At 40.7% G+C, this 24,657-nt stretch overlaps 1 pseudogene; it reads left to right on the top strand.

Moving 5' to 3' along the window:
* Window positions 1-220: 220 nt before the first annotated feature.
* On the top strand, window positions 221-23,889 carry LOC138849518 (large ribosomal subunit protein uL30-like; annotated as a pseudogene).
* Window positions 23,890-24,657: the final 768 nt, after the last annotated feature.

The raw sequence follows: 24,657 nt of genomic DNA, 5'->3' as shown, positions 1-24,657 counted from the left end.
CTCACACACAATTCCCACAGATTAAAGTACTATTATAATTTGAGATCAAATACTTTTTATTTATAAATACAGTACCTTTGTTTGGTTCTTTCTCTAAACATGGTGTATTCTCCCATAACAAAAAATAACCCCAAATTCTGAAGGGGTTTTGTGTTGTAAAGTTATACTACATTTAAGTTTTTCAAGTGAACAGTTTCAAATTATATTTTCAACTGGGAACATGGATGAGTGGTTAAAAACAGGAAGTTTGATGAGTAAACTTGAAACCAGTGAAAATACAGACAATAATGAGGGAAATTCAGAAAAATCTGAAATGGTCCACAGATGTGACAGTTATGGAGTGGCTCCTGAGTTTTCCCACATGAACCTGGTAGTGGAAAGCATGATTGCAATATCCTGCCAAACAAGCAGTAAATCAACAGAAGGCTGTTCTCAGAAGCTGACTGAAAGAGTTTCTCTTAGCATTTTGGAGATTTAATGTCTAAGTTTTGGGACTTTCTTTCAAGATGTCCTGGAATAATAATGTGAGTCCATGATACTGACAGAATTATTGAAAAGCTAATCATGGAAATTTTAAGGAAGAGCACTGGAATTCAGTGAAAAGTTCAACTTTAAAAGACCAAATAAAATACCTTGATGTTTCCCTCAAAAGAAATTTCAGAACATTATACAACGAGGCCTATATCCTATGAGAAACTAGAGTGAAACAAAAGAAAAGCTTGAAAAGTATCATTTGAAACAGTTCACTGTCACAGTTTTAAAAGCAAAAACAACCATTTGGGAGAAAGAAGTTAACCAGACTTTTTTAATCTTAACATTTGAATTAAAAAATTATTACTCATAGTTTAGACATTTCTTCTGTTATTGCTCACTATATTTACAAAGGTGTATTTGATGATAAAATTTTCTCTGGATTATTGGAATGTGTTTAAATTTAAGACACACAACGCTACAAGGGATGACAATAATGGCCTGAGCCATTACAAACCCTGAATACAAGCAACTTACACAGAATTCACCAGAATCACGTTCTCTCAGAGACTGCCTCCTGATTTTCATAATGTGCTCAATGGAGCCATCAACATTGTATATTATACTTTAAAATGTGTTTTGAACATGATGCTTTTTAACTAATTTGTGATGAAGTAGAACTTTTTCAACCACCTAGATGGATGCTGTCATAATTAGAAAAGAGGGCCGATCAGGATTCAACTGCTATTGTGTCATCTCAGAGAAAATTTTTAAATTCATACTTAATGTGGCTACTCAACAGCCTTCTTGAGCTCCATCCAAGTTCTCACTTATGATTTAAGGTTGTGAAATAAATGGTTTCTTTCTGGGCACACCCTGTTCTCTTGAGTGTACTCTCTGTCTAAGGCTACCGACAACCCTGGAAGTGGTTGGTATGCACGTCCCCATTCAGCCTTCTTAGCCCACCTCCCTTAAATAAAGCCCTCACATTCCTGTGTATTCTTCTTACTTTCCAAATAAATCCTAAACCTTACCAAAAAATAAACAAATAAATAAATGGCTTCTGGAAGAGTTGGATATAATTATTATTGAACCTACCCAGTCAAGCCTACTTGACCCAATGACATTGAGTGACCTGGCAAACCTAAGCATTTTTGGAGTTGCGGACCCTACTCTTAGAACTCGTTCTGGAAGAATCTCACTCAGATGTTGTATCACAAATCTGTGTTCCATCCACTGACAAACTTTTATTGAGCACCATCAGTACTCAACACTTCAAGTCCCCAAACCCAAAACTCCTCCAAGTACTCAGGCCACTCTAGCTCTGTCTGTATATAGCAACAGGATGGATACCGTCAGCCTGCCTGACACATGCTGGGACTTGGGGTGCTCATGTGATGACTTACAACTTCCAGCACACTGTCATTTCCTCTCTTTACCACATCCCACTCCTTCCAGGATGTTTCCTCTATTTTCAAATATATGGCAGTTTGCCCACAAATCCTTGGAATATTGAGCATTATACTGTTGTTAAGAATTAGAATGGCTGTTTTCAAAACTCCTTCCCTCTATCAACATGATTCTAATTATTACTTTCCTTAAAACACATACTTCTTTGCATAGTCTACTTTTCTGATCCAATCCCAGTAATTACCTCATACCTCAACTAAATTGCCTTTCTTTCTCAATTTACTATTATTATTATCCCTCTTATTTTCTCTTTCTCCTCTAATCAAAGATTTCAGTTTCAACAGTAGGTCTGTGTATCAAAGCTGTATTTATTTTACCCAAAAGATATTAAGGGCTTAATAGACCAGCTATTTAAAAAAAATCAACATATTAATTACACACAGCCTCTTGGAGAGTGCTGTGGATAAGTGTGAACAACCATTAAAATGGTAAAAGGTGAAGATGAGAGGTGCAAATTCTGTGTGGGGTCAAAGGAGAGAACAGTTCCAAGTGTTGATCAGGGAAAGTGTCACCACAGACACTTGTATTACATGTTTTCCTATTTCATCTTCCTGTAAATGATGAAACACTGGAGGTTTTGAGCAAAAGAGTGTCCTAATCAGAGCATGCCTAAGAATGGTGACCCAGCCAGCAGTGTGTGGGGCAAGTACAAATGTTGGGAGCAGGAGCCAGAGCCAAGTAGAGAGCCACAATAACTGTCCAGACAAGAAGCACTGCAGGCCTGAACTGAGGGGGCAAAAGCAGAAGGAAGGAAGGAAAGGAAAAGAACAAGTGATGAGCACATGCATGTGAGGAACTGTGTGAAGTCCCCCGATACATGCGATTCCATTTAATGGAAAAGAAAGGTGGGTATGTAGATATAACAAGCACTGAGGAAAAGAACGAATTTATTCCTTACTAAGATTACATATAAACCATACAGCTCTAATCAGATCCTCTCAATCATCCATGTAGGGAATGTTGTTTTTGTTTTATACATGAGTATACCAATATTTGTGAGCTTATGTAACTCGCTCAAGGCCAAAAGAGTAGAGAGTAGCAAAACCATATGAACTCAGATTTATCTGACTCCAAATAGCTTTTCCCCCGCACTCCACCCCCGTGCCCTACAAAGTCTATAGAATCTACAAGTTACCCCACAACATATTCTACAACATACAAAGCATGGAGTATGAGAAGAGAGGAAGAATAAAAACTGAGCTGTGAATTTTGAAAGATGACTCATTAATAGTAGTATCATTAACAAAACAAAAAACAGATGAAGTTTGGAGTTCGGTGAATGTAAGTTAACGGCCTTCATTTTACATATGCTGGGTTTGAGATCCTGACTGGTTATCTGAGTAAGAAAGTTCTATCAGTAGTTGGAAATTCATAGATTTTGGAATCATCTGGATAAAGATTTTTGAGATGAAGACAAATAGATTAAAGGAATTTGAGTGCAACACCAAGTCAATGAACAAGAAGTTACCCAAGGCAAAGATTTAGAGAAGAGAATGTCCTCACTTGCAGCAGAAAGAAGAAAAATGAGCTAGTGATGGAGATGGAGAAGTTCTCAGAAAGCTAAAAGAACCAGCAGGCTAGGGTCGCAGAAGCCACAGAAAGAGAAAGTTTCAAAAAGTAAAATCTCCTGAAAGAGGACAAAAACTATGAGGACTGAGAAAGACTGTTAGACTTGTAGGATGTGAAATTCCTGGCAACTCCCCATCGAGAAGGAGATTTTGTAGAAGGGTAGACGCCATTTGACAAGGGGTTGAGAAGTGAACATGTGAACAGGAAGTGAAAGCAGAATTTGTATTCTTTTAGAAGTGTGGTGGCAAACGGAAGAGAGATAAGGCAGTAGCCTGCTCCAGTAGCAGGGTCAGAAGAGGGTTATTTTAGGATAAGGAGGGCCCTGACCATATTTGTGGGCAGAGGAGGAGAGATTAAAGATACAAGAAAAATAGGACTGAGAGGATGGAACAATGCTGACAGAAGGTGAGCAGTGACAGAATCAACAGCAGTGCTCTTGACAAGCTAAAGACCAGATTACCTGATTCTGAGGTGGGGAAAAGGACAACCAGGGAACCTCTCCAGAGATACTGAGAGTGTTCACTTAGTCTGGCCTCATTCTCAATAAAACACAAGACAAACAGCTAATATAAGGCAGAGAAAAGTGGATCTCCTCTAAAAGATTCGTATCCACATTCCAAAAGGAAAGAAAACATTTATATAGGTCAAAAAATGGCAATTCAATTTTGAAAAATTTTTGAACTTCAAAGATTTCTTCAGCTATTCTCTTAGTATTTTTTCCTCAGAATCAAAAGTGTTATTCTCTAAAAGTACAAATATACCTCTCGATGGCATGGCTATAATTTGGACAAGGTTGTCAAAAATTAAACAGCTCTCTGGATTCTCATCTGTGGGTGTTTGTTTGTTTGTTTTGGACAGGCAGAGTGGACAGTGAGAGAGAGAGACAGAGAGAAAGGTCTTCCTTTGCCGTTGGTTCACCCTCCAATGGCCTCTGTGGCCGGCGCACCGCGCTGATCCGATGGCAGGAGCCAGGTACTTATCCTGGTCTCCCATGGGGTGCAGGACCCAAGTACTTAGGCCATCCTCCACTGCACTCCCAGGCCACAGCAGAGTTGGCCTGGAAGAGGGGCAACCGGGACAGAATCCGGTGCCCCAACCGGGACTAGAACCCGGTGTGCCGGCGCCGCAAGGTGGAGGATTAGCCTAGTGAGCCGCGGCGCCGGCCTTCATCTGTGTTCTTTTAAGAACATTCAAAATATTTACTTCAGTAAAGTTTGCCAAAGCAAGTATAGATATCAATGTTTATTACCAAAGCCTGCCAATTATATGGTGATCTACAAATAACAAATGCTATCTTTTAGTAAAACATTATATTTTACATGGAGTAACAGCAAAACTTTTTAACTTTTATTTAATAAATATAAATTTTGAAAGTAAAACTTTTGGATTATAGCAGTTTTTCCCCACATAACCTCCCTCCCACCTGCAACCATCCCATCTCCCATCCCATTCTTCATCAAGATTCATTTTCAATTATCTTTATATACAGAAGATCAGTTTAGTATATATTAAGTAAAGATTTCAACAGTTTGTACCCACACAGAAACACAAAGTGAACAATACTGTTTGAGTACTAGTTATAGCATTAAATCTCAATGTACAGCACACTAAGGACAGAGATCCTACATGAGGAGTAAGTGCACAGTGACTCCTGTTGTTGACTTAACAAATTGACACTCTTGTTTATGGCATCAGTAATCACCCTAGGCTCTTGTCATGAGTTGCCAAGGCTGTGGGAGCCTCTTGAGTTCACAAACTCTGATCTTAATTAGACAAGGTCATAGTCAAAGTGGAAGTTCTCTCCTCCCTTCAGAGAAAGGTATCTCCTTCTTTGATGGCCTGTTCTTTCCGCTGGGATCTCACCCACGGAGATTTTTCATTTAGGTTTGTTTTGTTTTGTTTTGTTGTTTGTTTGTTTGTTTGTTTTTGCCACAGTGTCTTGGCTTTCCACACCTGCGAAACTCTCATGGGCTTTTCAGCCAGATCTGAATGCCTTAAGGGCTGATTCTGAGGCCAGAGTGCTGTTTAGGACATCTGCCATCCTATTAGTCTGCTGTGTATTCTGCTTCCGATATTGGATCATTCTCTCCCTTTTAATTCTATCAGTTATTATTAGCAGACACTAGTCTTAACAGCAGAAATTTTAAAAGAAACTCAGTGCCTGGAGCTGTTTTCACAGTCCTTTCCATTCTCACCTTCTATCACTAAGAACTCAGACGTACTGATCTGGCACTGCTGTTAGATTATTATGTATGTGAAAGATATTACTTAATCTTCATAACAACCTTGCAGTTTATTATTGTTATCATTCCCATTTTGCAAATGGGTAAACTGGGATTAGGTCAAATGACCAGCAGAGTCTCAGAACTGGTAATGGTGAAAACAGTTTCAGTCCTAGGCTGACTTAAAAATTTATGTATATAGGGGCCGGTGCCGTGGCACACTAGGTTAATCCTCTGCCTGCGGTGCCAGCATCCCATATGGGCACCGGTTCTAGTCCCAGTTGCTCCTCTTCCAGTCCAGCTCTCTGCTGTGGCCTGGGAAAGCAGTGGAGGATGGCCCAAGTGCTTGGGCCCATGTACCCGCATGGAAGACCAGGTAGAAGCACCTGGCTCCTGGCTTCGGATCGGTGCAGCTCCAGCAGTTATGGCCACTTAGGGAGTGAACCAATGGAGGGAAGACCTTTGTCTCTCTCTCTCGCTTTCTGTAACTCTGCCTGTCAAATAAATAAGTAAAATATTTTTTAAAAATTTATGTATATAAGCTAGACCACTTCACAATTCTGTTGGACATTTGGCTATATACAACCTTTTATTCTCTAATTTCTTTGGTTACCTAAGAGTTCTCCTTTCTGAATTGTTCCTCACCCTAAGAGTATGAAGTCCCTGAAATAAGATACCAAATTTAGTATCCTTGAAACAAAGTCTAGAACATTTTTACATATCTCAAAAATATGGGATGCCAGCATTGCAGTGTTAGTAGGTTAATCCTCCACCTGCAACATCGGCATCCTGTATGGGTGCCAGTTAGATGAGACCTAGCTGCTCCATTTCTGATCCAGCTCTCTGCTAAAGCACCTAGAAAAGCAGGAGAAGATGGTCCAAATGCTTGTACCCCTGCATCCACTTGGGAGACCTGGAATAAGCTCCAGGTTCCTAGCTTTGGCTTGATCCAGCCCCAGCCATTGTGGCCATTTAGAGAGTGAACCACCAGATAGAAGGGGTGTGTGTGTGTGTGTGTGTGTGTGTGTGTGTGTGTCTCCTTCTATTCTTCCTCTTCCTCTCTGTAACTCTTTCAAATGAATAAAAAAAATCTTTAAAAAATGTGGAAAGAAATTGAAATAACCATAAAGTTAACTTAAAATGATTAATCCAAGGCAGGCATTCAGCACAGCAGTTAAGATGCCACTCAAGATGCTCATATTTCAAATCAAGTGCCTGGGTTCAAGTTCTGGCTTCACTCCTGATTCTGGCTTCCTGTTAAGGCAAGTATCTGCTTCCCTGACAAATGACCTCCCTTCCAAGTTCTTGAAGATGTGGGTTGTGCTCTCAGCTCCCAGATTTGGCCTGGCCCAAATCTGGCCTCTGAAGGTACTTGGAAAGTGAGCCTGTTGATGGGAGAGATATCTCTCTCTCCTCCTCTGTCTCTCTGTTTCTCTCTCTCTCCCCCCTTCTCCCTCCCTCCACCCACCGGATCACTGTCTCTCTGCTTTTAAAATTAATTAGGGGCCAGCACAATGGCATAGTGGGTAAAGCCACCACCTGAAGTGCCAGCATCCCATTGGGGCGCTGGTTCACGTCCCAGCTGCTCCACTTCTGATCCAGCTCTCTGCTATGGCCTGGGAAAGCAGTAGAAGATGTCCCAAGCCCTTGGGCCCCTGCACGCACGTGGGAGACCCATAAGAAGCTCCTGGATCCTGGCTTCAGATCAGCACAGCTCCAGCCATTGTGGCCAACTGGGGAGTGAACCAGCGAATGGAAGACCTCTCTCTCTCTCTCTCTCTCTCTCTCTGCCTCTCCTTCTCCCTCTAACTCTGCTCTCAAGTAAATAAATAAATCTTTTAAAAAATTAATTAATTAAATGAAGATTTGAGTTAAGGATAAGTTAAAAAATATTAGAGATAATGTTCACTGGTTCATTTCACAGCTGTTCTCCAAGGACTTTGTTTGCTTAATCCAGTCCCTGCCCTCTATGAATTCTCAGCCAAGTGAAGGAGACAGACAGGAGCTATCTAACTATTGATCAATCTGGTAACGCCTGAAAACAGGTAGGGAGGATGACGGCACAATGGCTTGACTCTTTATTCATTATTTATATATATGTATATACATATATATATATATTTCAGCCTAACTTCCCAATATGGGCTCATTTCCTTTTTGCATCAACACGAAGCCTCAAATGAAACCACACAGTGTATTTCATTTCAGAATGAAACTCATGACACAGCTAAGCAGTGAGTCATCCTCAGAGACCATGAAATTTCAATCCCAGTGGTTTAAGGACTGTGTCTTTTCCATCAGTAAACTACATTGTATATCTCTTGGGCTGAACTTTTTTTGGTCATTCATTTTATTTTAACTGATAATTGTCATGACAGTCAGTCTGTGTTATAACAAAACCTAAAATTCTCTATAATCATTAAAAACTGAACAAAAGGGAAAGAAAATGAGGAAGCTATTTTCCTTATTGACATAGATAATGGAGAAAATTTAGACATTTGATCACAATTTTTCCACAGTGATAATCCTCACAGACTAAATTGTATTACTATTTTACTTCATTGTGTTCTTTATAAAATGTTTCAGGTTAACAAAAGGCTATATCCTTTCGCGTTGGAGTGTATGTATGTATGAGAGAAAGAGAGAGAGGAAATCTTACAGTGAAAAATGGGGAGAGAAAATAGACCAGGAAATCTTACAGTGAAGACTAGGCCTAGGTCAGTTAACAGATTTCAGAATTTATGAGGATACTACAAACATAGCTTCCTATGCCACACAGGTGATGTCTATTACCTACCCTCCTCTTGAAAAATAAAAAAGGTAGGGCCGGCGCTGTGGCACAGTGGGCTAATGCCCTGGCCTAAAGTGCCAGCATCCCATATGGGCACTGGTTCGAGGCCCAGCTCCTCCACTTTTGATCCAGTTCTCTGCTATGGCCTGGGAAAGCTGTGGAGGATGGCCCAGGTCCTTGGGCCCCTGCACCCACATGGGAGACCCGGAGGAGGCTCCTGGCTTTTAGATCATCGCAGTTCCAGCCGTTGCGGCCAACTGGGAGGTGAACCACCGGATGGAGGACCTCTCTCTCTCTCTCTCTCTCTCTCTGCCTCTCCTCTCTCTGTGTAACTCTGACTTTCAAATAAAAATAAATCAATTCATTTTTAAAAAAAGGGAAAAAAGCATCAGTGATTTCTCAGGGTTAGAACACAAGTTAGTGTGAACCAATCACTCATCAAGGTCCATGCATTTCATTTGCCCCACCCTAACACACCCAAACAAATCCACCTAACACAAAAGGAGAGACCAAAAGTACACTACAATCATGCAGAAACAAATTCACCTTCACCTCAACTTTAAGCTAATTTAAAAGAAAAAAAAAAAAACTTTCTTGTTTTTCCTGGAGCATGCCAAATCTTTTACGTGATCTCCAGCTCCTTACACCTTCCCTTCACTCCTATTGTCACTTCCTCTCATAGTTGTGAACATGCATTCCCACTTAAGACCTGCAGAGGTAAGATTATGTGAAGAATGCATGGTCAAGTGAGTTAGAAACTTAAAAATCTTTGAAGAGGACAACACTCACATACAAATCACAAAATGGCTTCCAATGGCACTGATATGCACAAAGATAAGAAGTTTAGTTCATGTAATACTCACTGGAAAATCCTAATGAATCACAACCATACAAGAAACAAGGAAATTGACAGCCCATACTCAATATCTTTATTCTCTGTAATACAGAAGTGACAATAAACCAGATAAAGGTACTTGGATTTCACAACTTCTGATAGTTTGGTCTGGTCAAAATCAAGGTCCTTCCTAAGTACTTACCAGCTGGAATGATAGGTGAGCTACAGAACTGCTTCCATCGTAAATATCTTCCTCTATCAACCCTACCAGTTTTAGTGCCTACCTAGATCAACTCCTAATCTTTCTTTTCCTCTCATAACCAAGTCACTTGCTCCAGGATTAGGTGTGTCAGCCTACAAAGTGAAAATCTCATTTAATGCAAATTACCCTTGAAAACCCCATAAGTCCCCCATAGAGTTCAATTTTTTTCTGAAAGTGATCTTATCAGTTCCTCTAATATTTCTCTAGGGCTTTTGATTACTTTCTCAATTCCTACATTGAGCATGTCAACAAATCCTTCACCATTCGCTTACCAAGTGCCTTGAAATTCTTTTTCATATCATTCTTTTTGTTCAGGGAAATCCTTAAACTCATGCATATAATCTTTTCTTGGATTTTCACCAAAGACATTGACTGTTTGGGGCTTAATTAAATCTTTTGACTGCTGCAGGGGACAAATAACCACTGCACTTATCATCCTAACCTTACCCAGTATGTCTGCCCACCTCCCTGTCTCTCTAGTCCTGGTCCCTTTCTTTTCTCCTCCTTTCTCTTAATTTCTTTAAAGCTCAATTTATGTAAGTTAAGTATTTGTATAAAGAAATCCTCAGTGTTGAGGCTATGTGCTCAAGGAGCATTTATAAATGCTTCAGCAATGACTATTGTTTCATAATAACTGTTTTTTAAGTACTCTCATTTATTCATTCATTCTCTCATCCATTGCATAAAAACTGTTTACACCAGCTACATACTAGACTCTATTTCAAGCACTGGGACACATCAGTGTTCACAAAAGGCAATACTTCTGCTCTCAGGAAAACTCACTCCACAGTGGGACAGACGGTAAAAAGACATAAAAGGGGACTCCAAAAAGTTTGTGCAAAATTTGCATTTTCTTTTAATTCCTTTTTCTCATGAACTTTCGGAATTCCCTGGTATACTAAGTAGACTATCAGATAGGAGGGAGTGTTAAACGGGGCAGAGGAGGCAGTCTGATCAAGCAAAGCCTCTGAAAGAGGGGTCAGGGAAAGACCTAAGTTAAGCCAGAGGATGAGCCATGTGAATATCTAGGGCAAAAGAGAGGAAGCACCCATTGCAGAAGCCCGAACAAGAGAGTGGAGCCGAGTGCTCCAGAAAGAGCAAGGAAACTTTCAGTAGAGTTGAAGCTGAGAGCTCAGAAGGCAAAATGTTATGAGTGTGAGAGCTGGCCAGAATCCACAGGGATTGGAATTTTTAAGCGTGATCTCATTGAAATGTCTTTAGAGTTTCCCCTTCCGTTATGTCAAGAGGAGTTGAGAGAGTGGGATGTGGTGAGTGGAAGACACAAATCTGGGAAGGCTCGCCTTTGGCATTGCCCAGTGTCTCAAATTAGTGTTTTCCCAAGATTTAACTTTTGTGTCAGGGAAAACAATTTTAAAAAGAGTTCTCATTAAGTGATTTTTGTTCACAAACTACAACTTAGACTTCCACTCTCAGGTCTGACCCCTTCTCATAAAATTAGCTCTGAGGCTGTCCCTGAGATCAGGCTCCCTCACACAGCAGCTCCTTCAGTGCCCAGAGGTCACCTGGACCCATGTGGCAGCCCTGAGCATTGCCCTTCTGCCAGCACAGGACCCCACTTGCTGTCTTGTTCATGGCAGAGCTTCCAGCACCAGAGGGGAAGCAAGCTACCTTCTCTTGAGGAACAATTTTAATAGCTTGTCTTCATTTTTGGTTAAACACTGGTCTCAATAGACTTTTTAGTGCCACAAGAAGTTGGAATGTAATGAATTGACTTTTGAAACTAAGAATTTTTTTAACTTTACCTTTCATTTATTTAGAAATAAATAATGGGTTTTTTAAATAAAAATAGCACCCAATGCAAAATATAAACTATAGGGCAAATTATCATCACTAAAACCCCCATTGCTCATATGCATGTGTTAGAGTACATCTGTATGTATGTATGTACAAACTTATATAAATTATTATCAGTTACATCTGACGTGTTGTGTTTAAACTTTCAGGCAGCCCTGTCACCCATTCCTCTTCATGTCACCTCTCCCTGTTCTGAATACCACTCAATTGCCTTAGTGTATATATTGCCTAGAATGACTGCACTAAGGAAAGTTGAGTTGATTCTTTAGGCAGTGGGTTTCAGTGAGGAAGAAAATTTCTCAGTATGCATTCAATCAAACATAGGTTGTGCATCATCTATGCATTCACACCATGCCTGGGTCCTTGTAGACCACTGTAAGTGCTTCATGGAAAACAACTGGTGGGGAGCCAAGTCTGGGGACAAAAAAGCAGAACAGCATGTTGTCATAGTCTGAGAAAATGAGGAAGCTAAGAAGAGCCAAAGCACATGTTGGAAATAGAATTAACTGGACTCTCCTAAGTTTTCTGCCCTTGCCAAATCTCAATTAATTCCCTCCAGAATTTTCCCTATGAAAGTTTACACACTTTATAACTCTGTAAGTGATCCAAGTTCAGAGACAACTTTACTGAATATCCTGTTTTACTTGCCAATAAATAGGATAAAGATTGCCAAGGAGTTTACGCAAGGATTTGAATACCTGGCTGCATGGCAATAAAGAAGAGGAAACTCTTCAGAAAAGGTATGAAAAAATAAAGATCTATTTGATACAGACCAGGAGGGTAAAATAAAAGCTCTAAAGACCTTATTAAATAGACATCATTCATCAGTTTCATTGAAGTACCACCTGTATGATACTTTCTAGTACTTTAGTGGAAAAGACAAGGCTGAACTTCGGGTACAATCTGATTCTGGCAGCCATGATGTTTGGCCAGGCTACAAAGTTGCCTTTCTCCTAGGATCTTCACAAAGAGAAAAGCAAACTGTCTCAGCAAATAGTCCATGCCAAGGGAAAGTACTCTTGAAGTGTTATTTGGTTTACTTTTCAGAAAAAAATGAATAGAACAGGATTAGGTTAGGGACACGATGTCTCCCCAACTTATTATCTGATAGACGAAATCTGTGAAATATGAATCCATCATAGAGGGATAATCTGCTTCCAAGTCAAAAGCCAAGAGACATTTTACTCTTTAACATAATTGGGGTAGAATGACATTGTGGTGCAGCAGGTTAACTCAATGCCTATAACACCAGAAACCCATGTGAGCACAGCTTGGGGTCCCAGATGCTCCACTTCCAATTCAGCTCCCTGCTAACGGGCGTGGGAAAGCAGAAGAATGTGGCCTAAGTATTTGGGCCCCTGCCACTCATGTGGAAGACCCAGATGAAGCTCCTGGCTTCAGCCTGGCACAGCCATGTCCATTTGCAGAGTGAATCCACAAACAGAAGACATCTTTCTCTTTCTCTCTCTCTCATATATGTGTGTATATATATATGTGTGTATATATATGTATATGTATATATGACTCTGCCTTTAAATAAAAATAAAAGCCTTTTTTAAAAGAATGATTGAGGGGCAGGCATTTGACACAGTGGATAAGTCAGCACTTGGGATGCCCACATCTCATAACAGAGTGCAAGGCCTGGCTCCGTCCTGATTCCAGCACCTGCTAATGTGCACCCTGGAAAACAGCATGTGATGGCTCAAGTACCTAAGTCACTGCCATCCACATAAGAGACCTGGTTTGAGTTTCAGACTCCTGGCTTTGGCATGGCCCAAACCTCTCTGCCTTTCAAATAAAAAATAAAATTTTTTTAAATTTCTAAAGGAAAATAAAGTGGTTGAGTATGGAGAAGATGTTTGGTGCAGTGTTAAGACACCAGTTGGGATGCCCATATCTTATGTCAGAATGCCTGGGTTCAACCCTGCTCCCTCCCAACTCCAGTTTCCTGCTCATGCGCACACCAGGAAGTAACAGGTGATGGCTTCAAATATTTTGGTGTCTGCCACCCACATAGGAGACCTGGATTAAGATCCTAACTCCTGGTTTCAGGCCAGGCCCAGCCACAGCTGTTGTGAGTATTTGGTGAGTGAACCAGCAGATGAGAGAGAATTCCTCTCTATTTCTTTCAAATAAATATAAATAGACAAGATAGAGAGATAAACAGATAAATTTTTTCTTCTAAGTCAGGCAGTTAGTTTACAAAGATCCTAAGCCAGACTTTTCTGGCTGGAGCCATGGAAGGGGCAGAAGAAAAGAAAAAGGAATATTCCTACTGTGCCAGAAAACCTTAAGAAAAAATGGAGGAATTTTACAGAGCTGAACATCAACTGCCTGAGAAAGTAGTTTACCCACAGATTGGTTCAAAATGCAAGGAGGAAGCTTAACTATAAAAAGGTAGGGACTACCACAGGAATACAGACAGAGTCACAGAGCTGGAGTTTGAATGGCAAGGATAGCAAGAAAAACTGGCAATTTCTATACACTTGCAAAAGGCAAATTGGCATTTGTCATCAGGATCATATGTAGCAATGGTGTGAGCCCCAAAGTGTTGTAGTTTCTTCACCTTCACCAAATCATCACTGGCATCTTTTTAAGCTCAACAAAACATCAATTGATATGCTGAGGATTGTGGAACCATATATTGTTTGGCAGTAAGTACCCAAATCTGAAATCACTAAATGAACTAATCTATAAGCACCTTGACAGAGAACATTCTGATTGCCCATTCTCTTGGTAAATATGGTATCCTTTTTTTTTTCTTTTTAACTTTTATTTAGTAAATATAAATTTCCAAAGTACAGCTTATGGATTACAATGGCTTTTCCCCCCCATAACTTCCCTCCCACCCGCAACCTCTCATCTCCCTCTCCCTCTCCCCTTCCATTCACATCAAGATTCATTTTCAATTCTCTTTATATACAGAAGATCACTTTAGCATATATTAAGTAAAGATTTCAACAGTTTGCACCCACACAGAAACACAAAGTGTAAAATACTGTTTGAGTACTAGTTTTTAGTTTATAGCATTATTCACATTGTACAACACATTAAGGACAGAGATCCTACATGAGGAGTAAGTGCACAGTGACTCCTGTTGTTGACTTAACAAATTGACACTCTTGTTTATGGCATCAGTAATCCCCCTAGGCTCTTGTCATGAGTTGCCAAGACTATGGAAGCCTTTTGAGTTCGCCGACTCCGATCTTATTTAGACAAGGTCGTAGTCAAAGTGTCCCTTCAGAGAATATGGTATCCTTTGTATGGCAGATCTAATTTATGAGCTCAAGACTGTTGGAAAAGAATTCAATGAAGCTAATAAATTCCTGTGGCCCTTCAAATTATCTTCTCCATGAGATAGGATGAAGAAAAAGACCACCCATTTTGCAAAGGGTAAAGATGCTAGCAACAAGAAAGGCCAGATCAACAGTCTTATTACAAGGAAGAACTGGGTGTCTGTCAGGGTATTTTTGCAATCTGGTCAGATAATAAACAGTGACTACTCTCAAATTGAAAGCACACACTCATACACAAAGATCCTAAGCCAACTTCAAGTCAAAGTGAGGGCAGTGGTTACTGTGTATACATTTATGTATCCAACCAAACTTCTTGATCCTTGAACATAGTGGCTGTGAATAAATGGGGAAATGGTGGCAAAAGACTGAGAAAAATGGGCTCTCAACTGCCTATGTGTAACATCATTGTTATCTATCCAAAGAACCATGCTGAAGCATAGAGGCACAAAACAAGCATGTTACCATATCCCTTCATTCTGGTGCTCAGGAATTTTAACAAGACACAGGGAGAACAACTTGTCTCTGCACAATGATGTGTGGGACCTGTTATGATGACTCTAAAAGCCACCATGTGACTCAAACAGTATGTATTGAATGGTGGGGACAGGAAATCCACTTCCAATCTCACTTTCTTGAATCCCATGGCTGGGTGGGTGAAGGACAAGCTCACCACGGCTTTCCAGCGATGCTGACGTGCAGCCTCTCCAGCAGGGCAGTCTTGGGGTAATCAGACTTCTCCCATGATAGGCCAGCACTCCAAAAGCAAGTGCTCCAGTAATTAAGGCAGCACTTCTTGGCCTTTTGTGACCCAGTTTCAGAGGACCTTAGCATCATTTCCACGCTAATTGGTTGAAGCAGTCACAAGTCCACCCAGATTAATGTGGAAAAAACACAGACCCCATCTCCTAATGGGAGGAATGACAAATAATAAAAAATAAGCAGACAAATTAAAAATATATGAGACAACTAAAAGAGCCAAAAATTGTGAAATTTAAAAATTAATAAAATTTACCAACTTGTAAGATGGATTAAAAAATAAAAGAAAAACAAATATTATCAGAAATTTTTTAAGGAAACATACATTTGAAAACTTAGATAATAAATATTTTCAGAAAAATGACTAATGGGGCCAGCATTGTTGCATTGTGAGTTAAGCCATGGTCTGTGATGCCAGCACCTCATATAGGCTACAGTTTGAGTCCTGGCTGCTCCACTTCTGATCCAGCTCCCTGCTAATGCTTCTAGGAAGGCAGTGGAGGATGGCCCAAATGCTTGGGCTTCTGCACCCAGGTGGGAGTCCCTGATGAAGCTCCAGGCTCCTGGCTTTGGCCTGGTCCAGCCCTGGCTATTTCAGCCATTTAGGGAATGATAACAAATAGAGGATCTCTTTCTTTCTCCATCTCTCTCTCTCTCTCTCTCGCTAAGAAATAAACCTTTAAAAATAAAAAAAAAGAAAAGAAAAATATGACTGACATAAAAATTGGTTTAAGCAGAAGAAAAGTTTAATAGTTTTACAACTGTTAAAGATATTAGGTCAGGAGTTTAGTCACATGTGTGCATCTATGACACTTTTCCCTCTTATAGTAAAAGAATATTTGGCTATTGAAGGCATATAAATTTTTAATATAATTTAATTGGGCCAGTGCTGTAGTATAGTAGGTTAATCCTCTGCCAGTGGTACCAGCATCCCGTATAGGCACTGGTTCATGTCCCAGCTGCTCCTCTTCTGATCCAGCTTCACGCCATGGCCTGGGAAAGCAGTGGAAGATGGCCCAAGTGCTGGGGCCCCAGTACCCATGTGGGAGACCCAGAGGAAGCTCCTGGCTCCTGGCTTTGGATTGGCCCAGCTCCAGCCATTGTGGTCATTTGAGAAGTAAACCAATAGATGGAAGACCTCTCTCTCTCGGTAATTCCGCCTCTCAAATAAACAAATAAATATTTAAAATATTTATATAATTTAATTACAATTTAACACAAATTACTTAAATATACATAAAACAAAAAAAATCCTCAGCTCTGTTTCTGAGGTTTATATAACCTTTATTTCGAAAACCAACAAAAAATAGGCATTTGGTCTGCTATTTAAGTTGCTAGTTAAGACATCCACATCAGAGTACCTGGGTTCAATAATCAGCTCTGGCTCCTGACTCTATCTTCCTGCTAATGCAGACCCTTGGAAGCAGCAGTAATGGCTGAAGTGACTGGGGTTCTACTACTCACACAGGAGACCTGGAATGAGCTACAAGCTTCAGCTTCCACCAGGGGCCATTGCAAGCATCTGAGGAATGAATCAACAAATGGGAGCTCTCTGTATCTCTTTTCCTGTGTCTCTTCACCTCTCAAGTAAATAAATTTTAAACTAGGAAAAATAGGATAAAAGAGGAAAATTAAAGGATAGTTTCAATCAAGAACTCAGATGCTAAAAACCAAATAAAATATAAGCTAACCAAATCACCCCAAAGGATTCTCTGACATGTTTCATTGTTCGACCTGGCTGATTGGTGCTTTGGGCCTTTTAAAGTCTTTAAACTGATCAAATACATTTTGCACACTCTTCTGATTATAGAAATAGTTTACAATAAACCAACAACTACTCCTTCTTGACAAACCAATCTGTTGTTCATCAGAACCTCTCAGAATCCTGCACTTAGTGCTACACAAAGTGTAATACAACAATAAGCAGGAGAAGCACATGAGAATCTGTTAAAAATGAATAATCTGAGCCCTACTGCATGGACATGAACACAGGACGCAGAAGAGGTATTTTAACAAGTCCTTCAAAGTTCATTCAAGTTTCAGAAGCATTGCTCTGGGTTATGGAGAAAAGCAACAGAGGGCTTATAAGCAAGAGGCTGAGACTTGAGCCCAAGGTAACTTAAGCCAAAGGAAATTTGGTGTCCAAAATTACATTCACTGCCTTACCTGAGCTCATATTGCTCCATGTTAGGTTTTCTTTCTTTGAGGCCAGCCTCACCTGGACCAGCCTTATTTCACAAAGGATAATTTTTCAATGACTCACACCTGAACATCTGTGTCAATTATAGGGCCAGCGTTTTTAATCATATTAAAAAGACTGCACTGGTTACTATGTATCCTGCCCAGATAATAATCTTGCTGTTCTAGCTCTAAGTGAAACAGAAATATGTTCATTCTGAGTATCCTGGAAGGAGGACTCTTCCTCATTCAAAGACTAATGACCTACTTGTGGGAATATCCAAAGGTCCTCCTCCTTCCTGCCACTTCTTTTTCTATCACATATACTTTCACATAATTTGAAGAGATATAGTTACTATAAAATATTTTAAAATGGCACCCCCTGCAGAAGCCCCACCTTTCCTTTTCTTCAGAGGATTCTTTTGGAATGTTTCAGTTTCTCTCTAAATAACTGTATATTTCTTGATTTTTCAGTTTTATTCATTATCAATTTTATTTTCCACCAGGGAGGATGAAGTTTCAGCTTTCTTTAAACCACCCCTCCCCCCATCACAAACACACTCTTTCCTTAAATACCATCATCATCTCATTCACCAATGGAGCTGTAACGAAATTTTGGTTAGATCAACATTCACTCTTTACACCTGGTGAGCAGGTGAACGTCATTCGCAGTTGAGACATGTAGGCTACCACAGCTGCTTTCATCTCCTGCACAAGCTTTTGTGACTGGGGGTGAAAGGCGATAAGAGACAAGTGAAAAGTTTAAAGTTGCTTTCTCTTTTCTGATTTTGTCTGTATGTTTGATTTGCTATTTACTTATCAGTAATCTGATCCCAAACTCTCTGCCTGTTGTCTAAAACTTCCATCATGGTGGTGGGAGTGCAGGTATTGGGAGAAAACAGTTATAACGCAAAAGTTGTACTTATGACATTTATATTTATTAAATAAAAGCTTTCTAGAAAAAAGAAAGAAAAAATAAAACTCCCATCAAATAGTCTCCTAATTTCATCATCTTAAGGAAATCTCTTCTGGAGCTTTCTCATTTACTTAATTCTGGACATTGCTCTGTGCAACCAACGGATGACCATTGTTCTAGGATCTTTATTCATTTTGAAGATTCTTTTCCACTTTCTGTATTCAGACCCCGGTTTCTTTTTTTTTTAACTTTTATTTAATGAATATAAATTTCCAAAGTACAGAATATTGATTACAATGGCTTCCCCCCCATAACGTCCCTCCCACCCGCAACCCTCCCCTTTCCCATTCCCTCTCCCCTTCCATTCACATGAGGATTCAATTTCAATTCTCTTTATATACAGAAGATCAGTTTAGCATACATTAAGTAAAGATTTCAACAGTTTGTTCCCACACAGAAACATAAAGTGAAAAATAATAGATGATTTTTTAAATGATAATGAAATCAGATCAGACCTATTGTCATGTTTAATCCCAGCGAGAGTCAAGTTGGGAATTGCTAATTTCTTCTTTTTTTTTCTTTTTTTTTTTTTTTTTTTTTTTTGACAGGCAGAGTGGACAGTGAGAGAGAGAGACAGAGAGAAAGGTCTTCCTTTTGCCGTTGGTTCACCCTCCAATGGCCGCCGCGGCCGGCGCGCTGCGGCCAGCGCACCGCGCTGATCCGATGCCAGGAGCCAGGAGCCAGGTGCTTTTCCTGGTCTCCCATGGGGTGCAGGGCCCAAGCACCTGGGCCATCCTCCACTGCACTCCCTGGCCACAGCAGAGGGCTGGCCTGGAAGAGGGGCAACCGGGACAGAATACGGCGCCCTGACCGGGACTAGAACCCGGTGTGCCGGCGCCGCAAGGTGCAGGATTAGCTTAGTGAGCCACGGCGCCAGCCCTTTTTTTTTTTGTTAACAGAAGATCAGTTTAGTATACATTAAGTAAAGATTTCAACAGTTTGCACCCACATAGAAACACAAAGTGAAATATACTGTTTGAGTACTCGTTATAGCATTAAGCCTCAATATACAGCACATTAAGGACAGAGATCCTACATGAGGAGTAAATGCACAGTGACTCCTGTTGTTGACTTTACAAATTGACACTCCTGTCTATGGCATCAGTAATCTCCCTATGCACCAGTCATGAGTTTCCAAGGCTATGGAAGCCCCTTTAGTTCTCCGACTCTTATCTTGTTTAGACAAGGTCATAGTCAAAGTGGAGGTTCTCTCCTCCCTTCAGAGAAAGGTACCTCCTTCTTTGAAGACCTGTTCTTTCCACTGGGATCTCACTCACAGAGATCTTTCATTTAGGTTTTTTTTGTTTTTTTTTTTTTTTTCAAGAGTGTCTTGGCTTTCCATGCCTGAAATACTTTCATGGGCTTTTCAGCCAGATCCGAATGCCTTTAGGGCTGACTCTGAGGCCAGAGTGCTGTTTAGGACATCTGCCATTCTATGAGTCTGCTGAGTATCTTGCTTCCCATGTTGGATCACTCTCCCCTTTATTTATTCTATCGGTTAGTATTAGCAGGTACTAGACTTGTTTATGTGCTCCCTTTGACTCTTAGTCCTTTCATTATGATCAGTTGTGAACCGAAATTGATCACTTGGACTAGTGAGATGGCATTGGTACATGCCACCTTGATGGGATTAAATTGGAGTCCCCTGGTATGTTTCTAACTCTACCATTTGGAAGACCCCTGTTTCTTATGTCCCAAATCTTTCTCTTTTTTAGTTTACTCTTTCATTTTGATGTCTTATATCCAGTAGTAAATCACATAGGAAATAAAATTTGTCAAAACCTGTGAATCAATTTTTAATTTTATCTTCATATTTGCTTATGAATTGGGCTGAGTGTAGAATCCTGGTTAGGAATCAATTTTCTTCACAAAATTTTGAGGTATAATTTTGTCATATTCTTGCCTCTGTTATTGCTATTGAAAAACACATACATGATCTGATTTTTTACTGTTCATATGTAGCCATAGGGGCAGCTCTGTAGACTCCAAGAGATCAAGTTATAATGGACTCCAAATGGATCCAACATCATGTTTCCTAAGGTAAAGAACTGCTTTTTTGGTTTTGGGTTTTAACATCTTAATGATGAAATAGTATACAACTTCATTAATAGAAAATAACTGCTACACTCTAAGAGTCTTTCATGCTGAAAAAAATCTTCAAAAGAAAAACCTGAACTTCCTGGAAGCACATCATGAATGAATTCTTCTATTAATATTTACATGATTCAGGCCCGTCGCCATGGAGCACTTGGTTAATACTCCACCTGCAGTGCCAGCATCCCATTTGGGTGCTGGCTCTAGTCCTGGTTGTTTCTTCTTCCAGTCCAGCTCTCTGCTGTGGCCTAGGAAGACAGTACAAGACAGCCCAAGTCCTTGGGCTCCTGCACCCACATGGGATACCCAGAAGAAGCTCCTGGCTTCAGCCTGGCCCAGTTCCAGCATTTGCAGCCATTTGGGGAGTGAACCAGCAAATGGAAGTTCTCTCTCTCTGTCTTCCCCTCTCTTTCTGTAACTCCAATGTTTAAATAAGTAAACCTTAAATAAAAAAATAATAAGAATTAAGCCTTAGAAGCCTAGCCAGAGAGATCCAAGACAGTAGGTTGAAAGGAACAAAATTGCAGCAGAACATCTTAGCCACCTCCCTCATTGCTCCTCTGGATTCGAATAGCCCAGGTTCTTACACCTGCAGAGTACCTTTAGAGATTTCCAGAATAAATCCTCACTGTGCTCTGCATGACAGGGCCATGCTCTATAGTAAATTACGTGTTACTTGCTTCAATACATGGATTCATTGTCCCAGAAGTGCCTTTTTTAGGTGGTGGGGGCAGGGGGGTGGCTTTGCATTTGGTCTGTGATACTTCTAAGCACACAGTCTCACATAAAATCTATTGAAGTTAGTCAGTGTTGGAAATGCCCTTTCTATCTCAGAGAATAAAACCTGGATGCCAGAAAGACTTGTTTTTTAGCAGTGGTTGACTTCTCTGGCACTGTGGATGTTTTGGAATAAGGAGAAACCATTGCTGTCTGCTTCCTGATGCTTTTGTTATTACTGAAATGTCCTCACTTGTGAGCTGGTGACGTCACCGTGCATTGTTCACAATGCATTCATCAACAAGTACTGCGGAGAGGACAGAAGGTTAAGAGAATGACAGAGAAGAGGCTGGAATCTCCTCCTGTGCGTGAGTCAGCGAGGAAACTGCCACGTCTTCAATGTGCACTGAGGAAATGCATACCAGAGCATCAGAAGTATACAGAGCGCAGGAAGCACCGGGGAGGGTCCCAGCTGTCCTGCTCTGAGCAACTCTGAATCAAAATCAGAGCAGTTGTTCCAAGAGATGGGCCAGGCCATGCAGCAGATTACGGATGGGGAGTCTTTGAGATGAGGTCATTCAAGAAATAGTGCAATATTCTACAATGTCTCTGGGAAGCAGAATGGAGACAAAATGTGACAGAAGCCTTTTTTTTAATTTATTTATTTGTTTGAAAGTCAAAGTTACAGAGAGAGAGATAGTCAGATAGACAGAGATAGAAAGATCTATCTGCTAGTTCACTCCCCAAATGGCTATTATGGCCAGGGCTGAGCCAGGCCACAGCCAGTAGCCAGGAGCTTCTTCCAGGTTCCTCATATGGATCCAGGGGCCCAAGCACTTGGGCCACCCGTCACTGTTTTTCCCAGGCACATTAGCAGAGAACTGGATTGGAAATGAAGCAGCCAGGACATGAATGGGTGCTCAAATAGGATGCCGGTGTTGCAGATGGCAGCTTCACCCATATGCCACAATGCCAGCCTAGAAGTCCTTTCTTAATCTCTTTGGAAATACAGGCTTGCCTCTTGGCCAGAGTCCTAGTAAGGTGGCTCAGTGAATTCTTATTGTTTTTAAAGATTTATTTATTTATTTGAAAGGCAGAGTTACAGAGGCAGAGGCAGAGAAAGAGAGAGGTCTTCCATCTGCTGGTTCACTCCCTAAATGGTTGCAATGGCCAGAACTGGGCCCATCTGAAGCCAGGAGCCAAGAGCTTCTTCCAGGTCTCCCACATGGGTGCAGGGGCCCAAGCACTTGAGCCATCTTGTACTGCTTTCCCAAGCCATAGCAGAGAGCTTGATCAGAAGTGGAGCAGACAGGACTCAAACTGGCCCTCATATGGGATACCGGCACTGCAGGCAACAGCTTTACACACTATGCCACAGTCCCAGTCCCTCAGTTAATTCTTGAAAGGTAACCATGAAAATCTAATGTAGGGATTTGCAGACTGAATGACTGGCTTAGTATAACACTTCTGACATGAACCAGCTGTGGGATTTGGGGTAGTTAGCTAGTCTCTCTGAACTTAAACTTCCTCATCCGGGAAATGATAAGTGACAACTAACTTACAGAGAGACTATTAAGAATTAAATGAAGAAATGTTTATAAAGTATCATATATAGAATGTACTCAGTGTCTGGCACATAGTGGATGATAGAATGATATTACTAATTGTGTACACCCACATGAATTATATGTGTGTTAAAGTATCTGTGTGTGTGCGCGTTTGAGATGCCTTATATATATCAAGACAAAGAAAGAAGTATTCTGATTTGGTTTTGGAGTTATTAAAGCTGATTAATAAGGGCCAGAATAGTGGCACAGTGGGTTGCATCTGCATTTGAAATGGCAGCATCCCCTATCAGAGCACCAGTTCAAGTCCTGGCTGCTCTACTTCTGATTCAACTCCCTGCTAATGCACCTGGGAGGATAGAGAAGGATGACTCAAGTACTTAGGCTCCTACCACCCATGAGAGACCCAGATGGAGTTCCTGCCTTCAGCCTGGTCCAGCCCTGGCTGTTGCAACTATTTGGGGAGTGAACAAGCAGAAGAAAGATGGATCTCTTTCTCTATTTCTTTCTCTCTCTCTCTCTCTCTCTCTCTCTCCCTCCCTCCCTCCCTCCCTCCCCCTCTGTCTCAGTGTGTTTTGTCACTCTTCCTTTCAAATAAAAAAATAATTTTAAAAAATAATGATAGCATTACAAATGTTTTATGTGTCAGAACTCAATGATGAGTCCAAACAATGGTGTACATTAAGAAAGTTATCCTGTGTTCTCAGTTAATGGCTTTTCAAACTTCTTGAGAGCCAATTAACAAAATACTGTGTATGTTTCTATATTTTGAAGAAAATTACATCAAAATTAAACAAGCAAAAAAGTCTTTATTCGAGGCTATTGCAATAGAGGAGGGTCAAGTATACTGCAACAGGGAGAAATTGACTTAACTTCTTAACAGAAACAGTGGGAGAGCTTTTGAGCACTGGAGTGAGCTCATGGAAAAGTACTGGGGGACACTAGTGGTCAATGTGATGAGGCCATCTGTGGTTGCTGGTTGGCACTTACTGAAGTTAGGCCCCTACCTTCCCACAGAGCTGAGACAAGGGCTCTTTCTTGACGTCTAAATTTCAACCAGTTGACTCCCAAGTCCTTGAGAAAAACATCCATGGGCTGTAAAACTGTCAAGACCTCATCTCAAAGGGGCAGAGGAAGAATTTACAATGACAAGCTTTCTAAAGTAAATGCTCTAAGAAAAGCAGATTGGGAGCATAAAGTCAGGGAAAAACCTGCTAAAATTTAGTCAAACTAAGGAGAACTCTACCTTAGTCTACACTCAGTTTGGCAGGGTCCGTTTTAATGCGGCACTGAAGTAGGTAGCCAGTTTTCACTGGTAACACAGCACCACCTGTCCTAAACATAAAATGCTGCTGTTATTTGGGGGCAGCAATGAAGGCCCTGCCTGCATCTCTATTAAATCTGCCATCCACTGCCTCTATGTTCTACTTTCCCAGAAACCAGGAGGAAAAGGAACAAGCTAGACAGCAGGAGCAATGTAAAGATAGGTGGCAGGCCAATCAATAACAGTTTTACACAGCAATCTGCCATCAAGGAGACCCAAAAGGCCAGTCTACCCCAAATGGCATTGGTTTTAGATGTGGAAAACCAGGGCTTCAGATGGACACAGAAATCAGCTTCTGAAGAGCCCTTGCAGCTCT

This window comes from Oryctolagus cuniculus, chromosome 4 (genome assembly GCF_964237555.1).
Source record: "Oryctolagus cuniculus chromosome 4, mOryCun1.1, whole genome shotgun sequence".
Taxonomy (NCBI): Eukaryota; Metazoa; Chordata; class Mammalia; order Lagomorpha; family Leporidae; genus Oryctolagus; species Oryctolagus cuniculus.
Note: the sequence above shows the minus strand (reverse complement) of the source record. Positions and strands in the feature narration are given on the sequence as shown.